Source organism: Pinus tabuliformis, chromosome 9 (assembly GCF_031772625.1).
Source record: "Pinus tabuliformis cultivar Carrire ecotype Pingquan chromosome 9, CPIR1, whole genome shotgun sequence".
Lineage (NCBI taxonomy): Eukaryota > Viridiplantae > Streptophyta > Pinopsida > Pinales > Pinaceae > Pinus > Pinus tabuliformis.
Genome location: NC_142307.1, coordinates 1,617,062,366 through 1,617,079,794, shown reverse-complemented (window position 1 = coordinate 1,617,079,794; position 17,429 = coordinate 1,617,062,366). Strand labels below are relative to the sequence as shown.

The window sequence follows — 17,429 nt, the reverse complement described above, 5'->3', positions numbered from 1 at the left end:
TAACATGGGATTAATTATGGTATTATGGTTCAATAGGAAGTATACTTCAAGAACTTTTCCACTATTTGATTTCTTTCCTTAAAGACACGTGAAAATTGTATTCTAACAAATAATCTAAATAATATAATGAATATGGTTTTCCAATGACCTTAAATTCATAATGTGTTGCCCAATAGTGTTATTGGAAGTTGCCAAATACATGGTAAAAGTGTATTGTGGTAAAAGTCATAATTTTAAAACTAAAAAGAAAAGCCATAAAACTCTTCAAATTATTAATACCCTGCCTAAATTTGCTTTGAGTGGAACTTTTATTTATATCAAGCAATTACGCATATCAGTTACTTTTCTAACTTGGGGAAACCACCCTAAAGATAAAAGAACTGATAGTAGGTGCAAAATTCCTTGGAACTTACTCCACATACACCATCTGGCCATATTATAAATAGTTTTAGAAAACAAAAGTGCACTATAATTATGTAAAACATAAACCGTGCCCATATTGCAACACGGTGTAAATATGTAACGTAGACAATATCAATGACACGATGTAAATATGTAACGTCAACCATACCAATGATAGGTAATGGATATAACATGTTGTTAGATGGAGAGAGTATTTTGTTGGTAACTAGTATAAGTTTATTGCTCCGATTACACTCACCGAAACGTTTTGCAATGTCTCCAAGAAAGGGGAGTACAATACATTTCTTTATTCAACAACAGCACTTGCAAAAAAAATGCAACACTAATTGGCGCTTAGGTAAAACATACACAATGAAAGAAAGAAAGAAACAGGGAATAAAGAGGTCTCATGCCCTCAGGAACCACGTCTTAGTAATATCACGCAGAGACACACAGTAACACCTAGAGATGATGGGAATTTTTCTGCTAAAATTCCAAAAACAAAATCATAGAATAGAGAACAATGCTATGTTTTTCACACACAGGATCTTAACACAGCGGAAGGCTAAAAATTTATTTGCAGAGGACAGAGTTTTCACACACCAACAGATTTTTATTCATTAATAAAACTGTTGTTACAAAAGAGTCTTCCTCTCTCACAGAGGGATTTCACCACTAGAACTGTTTCAGATACAGTTTTTAACTTTACTCTGTCTCTTCAGAAAAATAAAATCCTCTTGTTTCAATCACGCTGCTGCATTACAAAAAAAAACTTATGTCTCTGCTAAAGAGATCAACGCACTGCTGTGTGGAAATTACACATAGATTTTTCTCACGTTGCTGCGTTCTATTTTTACTTCGCACTGTTGTGCATTACAACTCATGGTACACACCAAAAAAGAACATTACATATATATGACAACAAAACAAAAAAAACTTACATCCGTTTTCACTTGCCATGCTGCTGTAAAATAAAAAAAAAACAATAAAATTAAATGGTTTTACCAACTTTTTCTTGTGCCCATACTCCCACTGATAGAAGATAATGATATTTAAAATCTTTACCAAAACTTACCAACCCACAGTAAATTGCATTTACTATTTTACTGACATTTACTATTTTACTGACAAAACTGGCGGTAAATGAAACTTTTACTTCACGTCAAATTTCATATTGCAGGCCTGTACTTCAACCATTGACTTCAATTGGATCGCATCACAATTTGTGGAAGGAAAAATGGAACACTATTATATTGGTGCGATTTGCGATTTGCGATTTGATCGCATCGCGAAATCGCATTTGGCGAAACGAAAGAAAATGGAGCACAAACATATGGTGCGATCTGCGATATGCGATCGGATTGCATCGCACCATCGCAATCGCAGAAAACACAGGTTGTAACAAAAGGCAATGAGGCTGAGGATGCGATTTGCGATATGCGATAATATCACATTGCAAAAGAAGGAAAATTTTGCAGTTGAAATTATTATTTCAACACTCCCCTTTAATTTCAACTGCTGGGTTTTCAGTCATACCCAGACTTTTTCTTAAAAACTCAAAATTTTCTGTCTCAAAGGCTTGGTCAAAATGTCCGCAACCTGTTCTTGATTGCTGCAATGGTGTAAAACAATTTCTCCATTGTTCACCAATTCTCTGATGTAGTGAAACCTTGTATCAATGTGTTTCATTCGCTTGTGAAACATAAAATTCTTGGACAACGCAATAGCTGACCTATTGTCACAAAAAATCACCGTTTCTGTTTCCTGCTCTTGGCATAGACTTCTTAATAGTCTCCTCATCCAAACCGCTTGACACGTTGTTGCTGTAGTTGCCACGTACTCTGCTTCTGCAGTAGACAACGCCACAATGGGCTGTTTCTTGGAAGCCCATGAAATGGCTCCTGAACCCATGTGAAAAACGTAACCAGATGTGCTTTTCCGGTCATCTATACTTCCAGCCCAATCACTATCAGTGTATCCAACTAAGTCTGAACTTTCTGAAAAATTATACAAAATGCCAAATCTTTTTGTACCTTTGACATACCTCAGAATTTTTTTTGCTGCTTGCCAATGTGCTTCTTTTGGCTTCTCCATGAATCTGGAAATTAAACTAACAGCAAACATTATATCCGGCCTAGTTGCAGTTAAATACATAAGGCTGCCAACTATGCTGTTGTACACACTAGGATCAAAATCCTTGCTGGTATCCTCTTTGCTGAGTTTTAATCCCATCACTGTGGGAGTGATTGCTGCCTTGCACTCTTGCATATGGAATCTTTTCAACACTTCATTTACATATTTTGCCTGTGAGATAAAAATTCCATTTTCATTTTGATCTACTTCTATTCCTAAGAAGTATCTCAGCAAACCCATGTCAGTCATCTCAAATTCTTCTTTCATGACTGATTTGAAATTTTCAATGAGGTAGTCATCATTACCTGTAAAAATCACATCATCAACATACAACACTACAATTAAAATTTTACCATCCTTTTCTTTGATGTAAACGGTGGGTTCTCCCTCACACTTTGCAAATTCATTTTCCAGTAGATAGGAATCTATTCTACTATACCACGCTCTTGGCACTTGCTTCAGCCCATAAAGAGCTTTCTTCAATCTGCACACTTTGTGCTCTTGGCCTTTCTTTTCATAGCCTGGAGGTTGTTCAATGTAGACCTCTTCCTTTAACACTCCATTTAGGAATGCTGACTTCACATCCATTTGGTAAACTTTCCACTTATTTTGTGCTGCTATGGCAAGCACTACTCTCACGGTTTCCATTCTTGCAACTGGTGCGAAAGTCTCCTCATAGTCTCTCCCATACTGCTGCTTGTATCCCTTGACAACAAGTCTTGCCTTGTGTCTTTCTATCTTTCCTTCAGCATTACCCTTGGTCTTATAGACCCATTTAACTCCAATGAATTCTTTACCTTTTGGTAGCTCAACCAAATCCCATGTCTTGTTTCTTTCTATGGCATTCATCTCCTCATCCATAACTTCTATCCATTTCTTATCTTTAATTGCATCTTCGAAATGAACAGGGTCATCAACATGGAAATACAAAGCAAACAAGGAATTCATTCCTTCATCATAAATATCACTTAAATTTCTAAATTTCTTACCTCTTTCATTTGGTGTGCAAGTTCTTGAAGACGCACTTGAATTTCCTTCTTGTGGTGTGCTAGGAGAAGCACTCTCATTTCTCCTCAAGGGTGTCCCTTGCTGTCCTTGTGTTGGCGCTGCTGTTTGGGGATGTATTTCAGCCAACTCTTCATCATTTTTATCATGAGACAAACAGCTTTTAACATTAATTGTTTCCTCTATGCTTCCATCCCAAGCTTCCTCCTCAATGAATTGAACATCTCTGCTCACAAAAGCCTTCTTGGTGGATGGGATATACAACCTGTAAGCTTTGGATTCCTCATTGTATCCAATGAAAATACATTTCTCCCCTTTGCTGTCCAACTTTCTCCTTAGCTGATCTGGAATGTGTGCATAAGCCACACATCCAAAAACTTTCATGTGGGTGACTCCTTGCTTTCTCCCACTCCATGATTCTTCCGGAACTTTGTTCATCACTTCTTTTGTTGGGCATCTATTCAAAATATATACTGCACAGTGTACAGCTTCATCCCAATAATCATTTGGCAAATGCTTTGCCTTTAGCATGCTCCTCGCCATATCCATGATTGTTCTATTCTTCCCTTCGGCAACTCCATTTTGCTGTGGAGTGTACCTAGCTGTAAATTGTTTATGGATTCCATTTTCTCTACAAAACCGTAAGAATTCCTTGGAGATATACTCACCTCCTCTATCAGTTCTCAAAACTTTGATATGCAGCCCGCTTTGATTTTCTACAAGTGCTTTGAAATTTCAAAATTTTTCAAACACTTCACTTTTGTTCTTTAGGAAATAAACCCAAGTTTTTCTAGTAAAATCATCAATGAATGTTAGAAAATATTGGCTGCCTGCTAGTGATGGAGTTTGCATCGGTCCACATAAATCTGAGTGGACAATTTCTAAGGGTGCCTTTTCCCTTATGCTTTTCCCTGATGGAAAACTTTCTCTATGTTGTTTCCCCAAGATACAACCTTCACAAAGGCTGTCCGCTTTCTCTATTAATGGTAATCCTCTTACCATTCCTTTTCTGCTCAGCAAGTTAAGACCTCCAAAGTTGAGATTTCCAAATCTCAAGTGCCACAACCAATTTTCATCTTTTGGTTGGCTTTGGAAAGCCTCTTGGGTAACTGCTGCAATTACTTCTTTGTTTTTCAAATCTGCCCTTATTCTGAGGGGGAACATCTTGTTCCTCGTCATCTTCACTTCAGCAAAGCATCTTTTGCTGGGTGCTCTATCCATGATGGTGCATACATCATTCTCAAAGAAGACATTGTAACCCTTTTGAACAAGCTGTCCAATAATTAAGAGGTTACATCTCATTCCTGGAACATAATAGACATCTGCTATGGTTTTCTTTTCACCTTGTTTTGTAAATATTTTAACTTCTCCTTTACGCATAATAGAAATTTTACTATCAGTCCCAAGTGTGACTTGTGACTTCACACTTTGATCTAAAGCAGAAAACAAAGCTATGTTTCCTGTCATATGGTTGCTACAACCGGAATCTAGAAACCATATATCTTCACTATTTGTTTCAGCCATATTACAAGCTAAAATCACATTATCTTGGCTGATATTTTCTCTAGTGATATGTGCACTAGATCTATTATTCATATCATGTTGTTTCTTCCTACATTCATTGGAATAATGTCCATATTTCTTGCAATAATAACATTGGACATTGGATTTTTCATACCTTTGTCCTTGAGCATGATGATGTCCACTTTGTTGGTTGCTGCCTTGGCCTTGGTTCTGATTTGGATTGCTGCCTCTTCCTTGAGAATTTGATGGACTGTTCCTTCCACCTCTGTTTTGGCATCTGCCTCTTCCTCTCTTGCTTCCTCTGCCTTCACCTCTTCCTCTTCCAAAGGATATCTAGGTCTTGAAGGCATGCTCTAGAGATGAGTTTTCATTTCTACTCAATCTCTGCTCATGTGTTATCAGTGATGCATGAAGTTAATCAACTGAAAAGTTTGAGAGATCCTTTGTCTCTTCTATGGTGGTGACAATCACATGGAACTTTGAGGGTAGGCTCCTCAATAGTTTTTCCACAATCCTCCTTTCTTCAAGAACTTCTCCATGAGTCCTTATTTGTGTGACCAGACCAATCACATGTGTGAAGAATGAGTCAATATTGTCTGACTCCTTCATGCACAGGTTCTCAAAATCTCTCCTCAGCAACTGTAGTTTTGTTGTCTTCACTTTCTCCATGCCTTGATAGGTTGTCTTGAGGGTTTGCCATGCTTCTTTGGATGTCTTGGCTGCTGCTATCCTTGGAAACACACTCTCATGCACTGCTTGATACAAAAATACGAGGGCTTTTGAATCCTTCTTCTTATAGCTCTTCAACAGATCTTTCTCTGCCTGAGTTAGATTATTAAACTCATTTTCATCTACTGGTTCTTTAAAACCATCTTCAACTATTTCCCATAAGTCTTGTGAGGCAAACAGGGCTCTCATGGTTATTGCCCAATAGTCATAGTTTTTCCCATTAAACTGTGGGAGTTGAGTATTAAAAATACCCATGCTAGTGCTGGTGCTGGTGCTGGCCATTCTTGCACTCTAAACTATGCTTCAAATATACAGTCAAGTATTTAAATAACTGGCTTGAGGAATACCTTGGATTTTTGACTGAGTCTTCAGTTTGCTGGAGAAGCTGCTGCAACAAGAATCCTTCCTTCAGCTTCTTTGACACCTTCAAAGAGCCTGGAAAGCTCTGATACCACTGATGGGAATTTTTCTGCTAAAATTCCAAAAACAAAATCACAGAACAGAGAACAATGCTCTGTTTTTCACACACAGGATCTTAACACAGCGGAAGGCTAAAAATTTATTTGCAGAGGACAGAGTTTTCACACACCAACATATTTTTATTCATAAAAAAAGCTGTTGTTACAAAAGAGTCTTCCTCTCTCATAGAGGGATTTCACCACTAGAACTGTTTCAGATACAGTTTTTAACTTTACTCTGTCTCTTCAGAAAAATAAAATCCTCTTGTTTCAATCACGCTACTGCATTACAAAAAAGAACTTCTGTCTCTGCTAAAGAGATCAACACACTGCTGTGTGGAAATTACACATAGATTTTTCTCACGTTGCTGCGTTTTATTTTTACTTCGCACTGCTGTGCATTACAACTCATGGTACACACAAAAAAATAACATTACATATATATGAAAACAAAAAGAAAAAAAACTTACATCCGTTTTCACTTGCCATGCTGTTGTAAAATAAAAAAAACAATAAAATTAAATGGTTTTGCCAACTTTTTTTTGTGCCCATACTCCCGCTGATAGAAGATAATGATATTTAAAATCTTTACCAAAACTTACCAACCCACAGTAAATTGCATTTACTATTTTATTGACAAAACTATTGGTAAATGAAACTTTTACTTCACGTCAAATTTCATATTGCAGGCCTATACTTCAACATTTGACTTCAATTGGATCGCATCGTAGAATCACAATCTGCGGAAGGAAAAATGGAACACTATTATATTGGTACGATTTGCGATTTGATCGCATCACGAAATCGCATTTGGCGGAATGAAAGAAAATGGAGCACAAACATATGGTGCGATCTGCGATATGCGATCAGATCGCATCGCACCATAGCAATCGCAGAAAACACAGGTTGTAACAAAAGGAAATCAGGCTGAGGATGTGATTTGCAATATGCGATAAGATCGCATCGCAAAAGAAGGAAACTTTTGCAATTGATATTATTATTTCAACAAGAGAGAGACAAATATAGAGGGGTGTGTTGTTCCTAGGTTCCGGGGATGCATTCCACATAGAAAATGCACTCGATGAATTAATCCATTTCTTTACCAACTCTGGATGGTGACGTTTCAGCACGTCTTTGAGGCCCTCTGTGTTTTTTATCCATGCCATCCCCTCCTCCGTATACACTTCGTTCTTGAAATCACTGGTGAAAAAGCTATCTACCTCCAATCGACTGCAATCGACATATATTCACAAAACACATCTTACTAAATGAATGATAAATTTTGCGCTTTTTATTGAAGAATGGAATATTATAAAATGAGAAATTATATATTTACCCACCGTGATGCCATGAGCAAAAAGATAAAGAAGGCCGTCTCGCTGATGGCAAAACCTTTAATCTTCTTCTCTACCATGAGGCCAACTTGTAGATCTAGAAGTTCAACGTCGTTATCATAGACCTCTTTCAACATTTGGATGGCCTCCTTATCGTCTCACAGGTCTTCCCATTTTGAGATGGGAATCATGTTGTGTGTGGAGCATGATTGTTCAGAGGTCTTTGTTTCAGCCGGATGTATACCCCAGGAAGTTTGTAAACCCATCCACGCGGGGTGGTACGGGGGGGACTTGTCCCCCCCGCGGGGGTCCGGCTCCCCTGGCGGGGGCTCGGGGGCAGCGCCCCCGAAACTAAAAACAAATGTAAAATTGTTGTGTAAAAGTATAGTAATTTCTAGTCAATCTGGGCCGTTCATTAGGCAGATGATCTAACGGTAGAACTTATGTTTAGTTTAGGGTTTTTTGCCCTAGAAGGCAACCCCTCTCTTTGTATGAGGGCATTGTATTTGAGGCTGAGATATAGATGTGTATTCTGTGAGCGAGAAACAAAGAGGTGAGACTGTGAGAGAAAACAGAGGATACTACAGCGGATTTGTTGTAGGTTGTGTCTCTTCATTTTGCTGGATAATAGAAAGGAAGGACTGGCTGTTCGGGGTGGACGTAGCCCAAACTAGGTGAACCACGTATATCTGTGTCTCTCTTGTTTTGTGTGTTTTCTGTGTTTATATTTCTGCAATATTTTATGTGTTCCATTGCTCCGTAATATATAATTTTCTAACAAATCATCAGCATGTTCCACCAGAATTCATTGTATCTTGCTATGCTCCTCTCCCTATCACGATAAACTAGAAAAGTACACTCTATCAAATCCGCTACTTCACATTTTAATTTAACAAATTTAAATAGGATGAAATTAAAAAAAAAGAAGAGTGCAACCAGTAACTAAAGTAATAAATTTCTTACTCTCCAGTGCGGGCATGCCTACAGGATATGGTCTCTCATTTCCAACGGGGTCCTAATCGACAATGTCTCTCATCCATAGACGGTAGTTCCACAGATTAAGGGCCCCACAGGCTTGATGCCACATTGATACAATGTGACATTCCTTACCAATATCTGATAACGTTTCTTCTCCTGGAATTCCTATTAGTTCCTTCATCTCTATCCGGTGAGTAACATGAATGGATGACACTGGATATTTAACTACTATTTGCTTTTATCATAGTCTAAAGTTAAAACTACTTCCAAAATAACCAAAATGTGAACAGAGTTCCAATCTAAGTGATGCTGTAAACTCAACTCACTCTTTGAGAATTGGAGGGGTTTTGTTGTCCATTGGAGTTCCATGAATGTCTCTGACGAGGATGTTGTATGGCAACAAACTGTGCATTCGATAGACACCCACAAATTCCTCATTGAGAGAGTATGGGACCCCATTTGTCATGCCCCTACACCTGCGGTAGTCTTTCAACCGCTTATAGCGAGGTGCGGCACTACTAATCGTTTTCTTTTCACCAATACTTACGATTGTAGACTACGCCTAACATTCCATACTTAATTTTATTTCTTGTTACCAAGTATTATTTTTATCCTTTATACAAGTGAAAGCCCATAACATTCACATAAACAACATTATATAATAGAAATGCACAGCAGTATAAAGAGAGGGGCAACTCCCTGCAATATGAGTCTGCCCGAATCAATATATATATAATCTTCTTTTACAAGTACAAGTTAAATCTTGGGAAACCCCAAATTTACACTTAGCCAATTTTCAACTTCGGCAAACTCGGTTGCCCAGCTCGTTGGCGCCTCTGCATGGTCACTGCACGACTCACCAACCCTTCGTTCACCTCGTTGCACGATCGTGTTGTTTGCCCAACTTGGGCGTGCCTCGTCATAACCAAGTCGCCACACACGGGCGCCTCCGCATGAGTCACACCTCCGTTCACAATCTCAACACTTCACTTTTTCCACCGTTTCATCGTGCACGACGCACCCTCACTCGGTCACCCTTCCGCACGTCCGCCCGTTCACCCAACTTGTCCACCCGAACTCGTTCACCCGAGTCGCCACACAACTTCATCAAGGTTGCCACACGACTTCACTCGGTTCGCCCGAACGACCTCACCCAGGTCGGCACACGACTTCACCCGGGTCGCCTGAACGACCTCACCTGAGTCACTCGAACGACTTCACCTGGGTCGCCCGACGCCCTCACCCGGCTCGCCCGAACGACCTCACTTGGTTCGCCCGAACGGCCTCGCCCGAGTTTCATACCTGAACGACCTCGCCCGAGTTCTACCTGAACGACCTCGCCCGAGTTCTGCCTGAATGACCTCCCCCAAGTTTTCTGAACGAATTTCCTGAATGACTTTTCTAAACGACTTTCTTGAACGAGTTTTACACCTGATTTCCACCCGTCTTGCGGGCTCATCCACGCACTTCAGAACTCCTTGTTCGAACTCGTGTTGATCGAATGATGGTCGTTTGCCTCCAAACACCCACCAATATATACGGGTGGGTGGCGGGTTGTGTCACTCGGCCGACCCACACCAAACGTCCAACCAACTCGTTCATAATGCGAACTCTCACCCATGAGGTAGGTTGGCCCATCCAACTCATGGGACCACTCCCTCATCGCTCGCCCAACGCCTTATAAACTCATCCAAGGTTCGTTTCATTTCATATTTCACACGTCCTTCACACGGTGGAGTCGCCCTGATCGTCACACAGACTGTAGGTCCTAGCATCCTCCCCCACTGGAAGTCATTGTCGTCCTCAACAATATCTCATCTCAGCAACCATCTGTCCCCAAGATCACCATACCAAGGTATACACCTCATCAATATGTCATACATCAGAAATCATCTCAATCCATGACCATCGACCATCTCGTTGCAATCTCCACATGCTGCTCCCCATTGTGGAAGGCTGGCCCTTCCATCTCAAGCTACATGCTTCCTGCAACATCTCGTGCCGACCTCATCATGTGTCGTCATCATGTGAACTGCTGCCATGATACTCCAACACAATGTTAACACATCTCTATACATGCCGGCCCCCATGTCTAAACTAGTTGGGTAGCTAATCCAACTGTTATGCTCAAACCATGAGAATGCACATCCTCATGCCACCATCAGATGTTTCTTTGAACATCTTGTCACACCCTCAACTCGTTCAAGAATCCATCTCCATATAAGTATAAGCCATGCTCAGGTCCATGAAGTAGTCCTCATCTCATCTGCAACATGTTTTCCATGATGTCTGGTACTAATGTGCTACATGAAATCAGCTACATCTACCCCCACATCATCATCCATATGTGTATCTCCTCAATATGAAGAGACCATCTCATCAACCCGACTCTCGATGTGCCACATCCAGGTTCATGAAGCAACCTCCATCATATTTGCAATGTGCCATCCCTCAAGTCTACCATAGAAACAAGTATACACCTACCTCATCTATCCATGTGCTGCCCATGATCATAGATCAATCAACTCCCATGTGTCAAAAGTGGTCAAGTCTCAGCTCAACCCATGCCCAAGTGTTGCCACCAAGGCATCATCATTTTTGTAACTCCATCACTCCAAAGCATCTCGTATCGATCCTCCACATCAAGTCACTCTTCCAAGCCACACCCATACATGTACTTGAAAGTATGCACCCCATCCTTCATCAAAGTCTCTGACCTCAACTCCTCAATGCATCAGATCCTCTAAGTCCACCATATATGAAGTCCCAAAAGTCACAACCTCATGTCACCATGAGCTGCATGAGTCATATCCAACCAACATCTAGCAAGCATACAAGTCTCGGCCCAAAGGTCTTTGCAAGATGCCTCAGCACTCCATGTAGTAGGAATGCTCCATAGTCTGCTCACAACTCCATCCAAGTCCATGGCCTTGTTGTACAAGAGTGCACAACCTCTCCATCGGCTCATAAGTAATAAGTCTCCATGTTACACCAGCAATTCTACCTGCACAACATCCTTGCCTTGGCACTCCTCATTGGATGCCCATAAGTGACACCTCTATAGTGCTCCTGCATAATGTCCCTGCATAAGACTGCCATGCTCCATGTCTCCAACCTGATGTCCATGACTAAGTTTCCCATGTAGTCCAAGTAGACCCATCACAACAATCGGTCATCCGCATCCAAGTCTGCAATCTTCGGTCTAGTGAACTCGGTCACCCAACCATATCATCATCATCACGAGTCCCTTCCATCATATCTCCCCCACTAAAAGTTCCACCAAGACTTGCTCTTGGTCTCAGCCATGAGAAGTCCACCCAAGTATCATCAAACTCAAGTGTGTGCCCTATATTCTATCCATGAGTCATGCTGGGCACTTAGCCAATTCTTCATGTGGCTAAAGCATGACCCAATCCTCTGCAATGATCATCATATTCCTCCCTTGTCACGGGCCTTTGCACCTTCTACCATAAGGCCACAAACAACCCCAACAAGTCCTGCAACAGTAAAAAATCCTTGCTTCTCCATACAAGGTCTCACCATAGACATCCATGGTAAGATGTTCCCTTGCATCGGCAAACTGATTTTGTCCTTCCATGCATATGATCCATATACCAAATGCTCGAATGAAACACAAGCATCAATACTTACTTCATGAGGCTCCTCCATGTGAGTATCCTCATCCATCCATATTTGCAAATTGCACGATCTTGGTCCAACTTGATTAATCTCAAGTTCATCCTCCATCGTTGTCACATCTGCAACATCCTCAATCATCACGACTTCCTCTTCCTTGTCAGCACAATCTGCAACTTCATCTTGCTCCATTGTCCAACCAAGTTGAAGAAGTTCATCTTCAACATTCTTTTCCAAGACTTCAAGTTCCTTTCGAATCCGGGGATTCTCTTCTTTCATCTGCTTCAACCTGTATAAGGTAAGCAAGAGCTTCCCTTCACATTCTTCCAAACCTGCCATGCCTTGTTGTTCAGCTTGGTCCAAGCACTAAGCTTCACCTCTGCTAAACCTGTTTCACCATTCACCTGAATCACCCTGATATTCCACCTGTCACCTGCAAAACTTGAGCTCCCTGCCAAGTCTTTAGTCTTCGTAGAATCAGCTCCTTGATTCAATTCACCAGCTCTGATACCACCTGTCACGCCCCTACACTTGCAATAGTCTTTTAACCGCTTATAGCGAAGTGCGGCACTACCAATCATTTTCTTTTCACCAATACTTACGATTGTAGACTACGCGTAACATTCCATACTTAGTTTTATTTTTTGTTACCAAGTATTATTTTTATCCTTTATATAAGTGAAAGCCCATAACATTCACATAAACAACATTATACAATAGAAATGCACAACAGTATAAAGGGAGGGGCAACTCCCTGCAATATTGTTGGAGGGAATTGCTCCCCTAGGGCTTTTTGGGTTGAAACCCTAGCAGACTGAAAGTTGTCTATTCAAAGAAACATGCATTCACACAGCCATTATGCTATTATAAGCAAATTCTATGATAAGGGTACGTACCTTTGGTCCTACGTTTGAGAAGGCCCTTAGGGTCCAAACCCTTCTTGGAGTTCCCTTCTTCTCTTTTGTCCTGCAAAACAACCAATTCAAAGAACAGAGCAGTATATGGACAAAAACTTATAAAGAAACCATGTTCATGTTATAAAGAAAAGTAGTTAGTTATGAAATCCAAACAACCATTTACATATGAATTCTAAACATGAGTATCATTAACATAAAGAAGATTCATTTCGGGAACCAAGACATGTGTTTCTTTTATTATAGACAAATAAAGTACATAAAAAAGGAATATTTTCACCTGAGTCACCTTCAGCAGGCTCCAAGCAAAGCTTCCTTCCGGATCCGTTCCAGCCTCAAGCCTCTAACAAACTCCTTCCATGACTCTCTCCATGATGCCATAAATGGTGGATGAACATCAATACACAAGGAAACAAAGGTTTCCAGTACAAAATGGGGGAAGTGCAGAAGGCACAAGGGACTTCAGACCTGGTCAAGGAAAAAATCTCAGCATAATAACCTTTCTCTCTCTTCTCTCCTCCCTTTGGCCTTCCCTTTGAGGTCTTTTTATACCTCTCCCAAAGTAGTTTTTTAGTTGGGAACAGTTGGGCCACGGGCACTAACAGGTGATCGGCAGGTAAAACCCACGATCTCCGCCTGAAAATAAGGAATTTTATATTTTTTTAAGTGTTTTAATACATACACGCGGGTTGGGTATACACAGACCGCATATACACGCGTTTAACTCAGGGCAATGTCGCGTATAAGAGATAAAAGACTGTTTTTTAAATTTTACGACCAGATCTGTAAGGAGGGGTTGCCCTAGGCCATGAGTACAGCATCACAAACCATAGGAGTGAGATTTGGAACTATAAAAAATATGAGTCTGCTCGAATCAATATATATAATATTCTTTTACAAGTACAAGTTAAATCTTGGGAAATCCCAAATTTACACTTAGCCAAAGTTCAACTTCGGCAAACTCGGTTGCCCAGCTCGTCGGCGCCTCTGCACGGTCGCCGCATGACTCACCAACCCTTCGTTTACCTCGTCGCACGATCATGTTGTTTGCCCAACTTGAGCGCCTCGTTGTAACGAAGTCACCACACACGACCGCCTCCGCATGAGTCACACCTCCGTTCACAATCTCAACACTTCACTATTTCGTCGTGCACGGTGTGCCCTCACCCGGTCACCTGTCCGCACAATTCTTCGTTTCGGCATGCCCTCGCTCGGCCGCCTGTCCGCACGTCCACACGTTCACCTGTTCACCCAACTCGTCCACCCGAACTCGTTCACCCGAGTCGCCACCCACACGACTTCACCCGGTTCGCCCGAACGACCTCACCCGAGTCGCCACACGACTTCACCCGGGTCACCCGAACGACCTCACTTGGGTCACCCGAACGACTTCACCTTGGTCGCCCGATGCCCTCACCTGGCTCGCCCGAACGAGCTCATTCGGTTTGCCGAACAACCTCGCCCGAGTTCTGCCTAAACAACCTTGCCCAAGTTCTGCCTGAACGACCTCACCCGAGTTTTCTGAACGACTTTCCTGAACGACTTCGTGAACAACTTTTCTAAACGACTTTCTTGAATGACTTTCTTGAACGAGTTTTACACTCGAGTTCCACCCATCATGCGGGCTCATCCACGCACTGCAGAACTCCTTGTTCGAACTCGTGTTGATCGAATGATGGTCGTTTGCCTCCAAACGCCCTCCAATATATACGGGCGGGTGGCGGGTTGTGTCACCCGGCCGACCCACACCAAACGCCCAGCCGACTCATTCATAATGCGAACTCTCGCCCATGAGGTAGGTCGGCCCGCCCAACTCGTGGGACCGCCCCCTCATCGCTCGCCCAATGCCTTATAAACTCGTCCAAGGTTCGTTTCGTTTCATATTTCGCACGTCCTTCGCACGGTGGAGTCACCCTGCCCGTCGCACGGACCGCAGGTCCTAACACCATGATTTTGAGGCTTGGGCATTCCTATATAGCCACTAAGAATAGAACTTCCAGTGTGACCAAAAATGTTCTTCACCTTCTTACCCAATAACCCATACTTGCACATAGTAAAAGCTTCGTTCATTAATAAGAAGAAAGCCTGTATTTAAACATTTTATTAAAAATACGAATTCCTTTATGTTTTAGCTCTGATATTTTAGCCCTTTGCCTTAAATTTCAAGATTGCAAGCTGTGTAAAACAATATGTAATATGTACCAATTGGCTTTCATTCCAGCAAGGAGGGTGTCCGTTTTGATGAGCTCCACCGTCCAGTCAATGGTGTGGATCTTGGCTATCACGGCTGAATTCACTAATCTTGCATGGCCATACAAATCCTCATCGCTCATACCAATATAGTGAAGCTGCATTTATAAATTAGTTGACCAAATTATATTAGTCTGCAATGAGATTGATCTTAGTGCTGAAATATTCTCTAACATGAGGGTCCAGATATGAATTTCAACGAAAAACTTTCATAATCAATGGTCATAGTCAAGTAACATCCATAGTATTCTATAAGTTAGATTGGATTATTGAGAGTTTCTGCAATAAAATATAATTACCTTTAACATGTCGCAAACGGAATTATGTTCTTGGATAAAGAGAGCCTGCATAACCGACACCCCTGCCCATGAATTACGATCATCTCCAGAGAGGGCAATTCCGTCGTTGTCGTGAAGAGAAGGCCATCGTCCCCCAACTTCGACTTACCATCTTTGAATGTTCTTAGCTTTTTTGATTCACTCGCGTTGTTTCCATACACTACACTCCCATCCCTGTTTATTTATGTATAGCATGACAAGAGTATATACATTTATATATATTGTGAGACACCTTCACAATTCAGAGGATTTATAGAGAGATAGAGCGTTTAGTCCAGGCAGGTTTTCTTACCACCAGGCGGTCCTCCTATTTCGTGATCATGTTTTGATGTCACAGCTGCCAGTAGGCACTGCTTTGCCTTCCAAGAATTTGAATGCCTTTAGCGGACATTGCGGTGCAACGTTGGGTGGGGTGCTTAACTTTGCCTGAAAAATCATGAATTAATGTTAATGTTATATAATTTCTCGTATAAATATATGGTGTTTTCTATTTGTCAGATGGGAAAAAACTGTGATCAAATCTGTTTAAACTAATTTTTTTTTGAAAGAAGTTTAACAGAGAGCATACGCTCTAAATATATTGAATAAAGTAAAGTTAATGTTATATAATTTCTGATATTTGCATTGAAAATTGTGATAATTGTGATTGCAAACGTTGTGCTTACATGTACTGTGTCTTCAACGTGATCGACCCAGTCATGAATCATGAACTGGATCCACGTGGCAGCAAGCATGCTAAAATTGTTTGCCTGTATCTACCATTTTCCTCCGAGAGAGCAGCTTGGTAGCAACTACCATGGGATGTGGCTTTTGCAACTGTTTAGTAAATGCACATGCAATTTAGTTATCAGATTAATCTATTTAATGTGAAAAAGACACAATGTCGGGTGGGATGGTTTAATGACCTTATCATGCTGAGGAGAAGGCAGCATGTTTCGCCCAAAGAACGCCCCTTCGCATCCTGTTTCGGGATAGAACGGGTCATCGTAACTTCCATCGGGAGTTCTATCCACTGCATTATATCTTCCTCTCTGCACTGCCGTAGTTCCCACGTAGATAAGATTATAACGCTGGTGCAATGACCGCCTTATCTCCAGGTATAGGAGTCCTAGGCAGACAGGCAATCTATGCCACGGGTAGAATCGATCCACCAATTGTATAATCTGCAGATTACGAAAAAAGGAGAAACATCAAAGTTCATAACCCCTCGTTCATTCAGTATTCTACATTTACAACATTTCATTAGGAAAAGGAGCCTGTCTATGAAACTCAATCTTGAATATTGGGAGACGAGGTTCCGGTCAAGCAAACCCATGATCTCAAACAGAGTACAACTGCAATTAATACGCAAGATCGAAGAGGAGGGAAATGCTCTCTGCGCTGGAAGAAAGAACACTGGAGACCAGAGTAGTCGAAACCTAGAACGGAGTCATTCAGAATTCACTTTTTTCTGTTAAGTAGATTGGAGTGACTTTATTTTCTCTGGGTGAACGTATTTTTATCGACCTGACCCGTTTGAATTTTATGATTGGCTAACGTATTTTTATGCAGGATCTTTATTTCAGTCTCCAAAATATTTAAAAATATATTTTCTGCCATTAAACACGTAGTTATACACAGTACTATCCCAGCCATGTTCATAAATGAAAATAAAGCTCAGAGTAGATCATGGTTCATAAATTTTTCTTAAACCGTAAGTTGTATTAAACTAGTAAATGTTAAGTAATG

The 17,429-nt window shown here is 41.1% G+C and overlaps 1 pseudogene; it reads right to left on the bottom strand.

Annotated features, from left to right (window-relative positions):
• LOC149154975 (alpha-dioxygenase PIOX-like) overlaps positions 1-17,016 on the bottom strand; it is an 81,191-nt pseudogene extending 64,175 nt beyond the window's left edge.
• Positions 17,017-17,429: the final 413 nt, after the last annotated feature.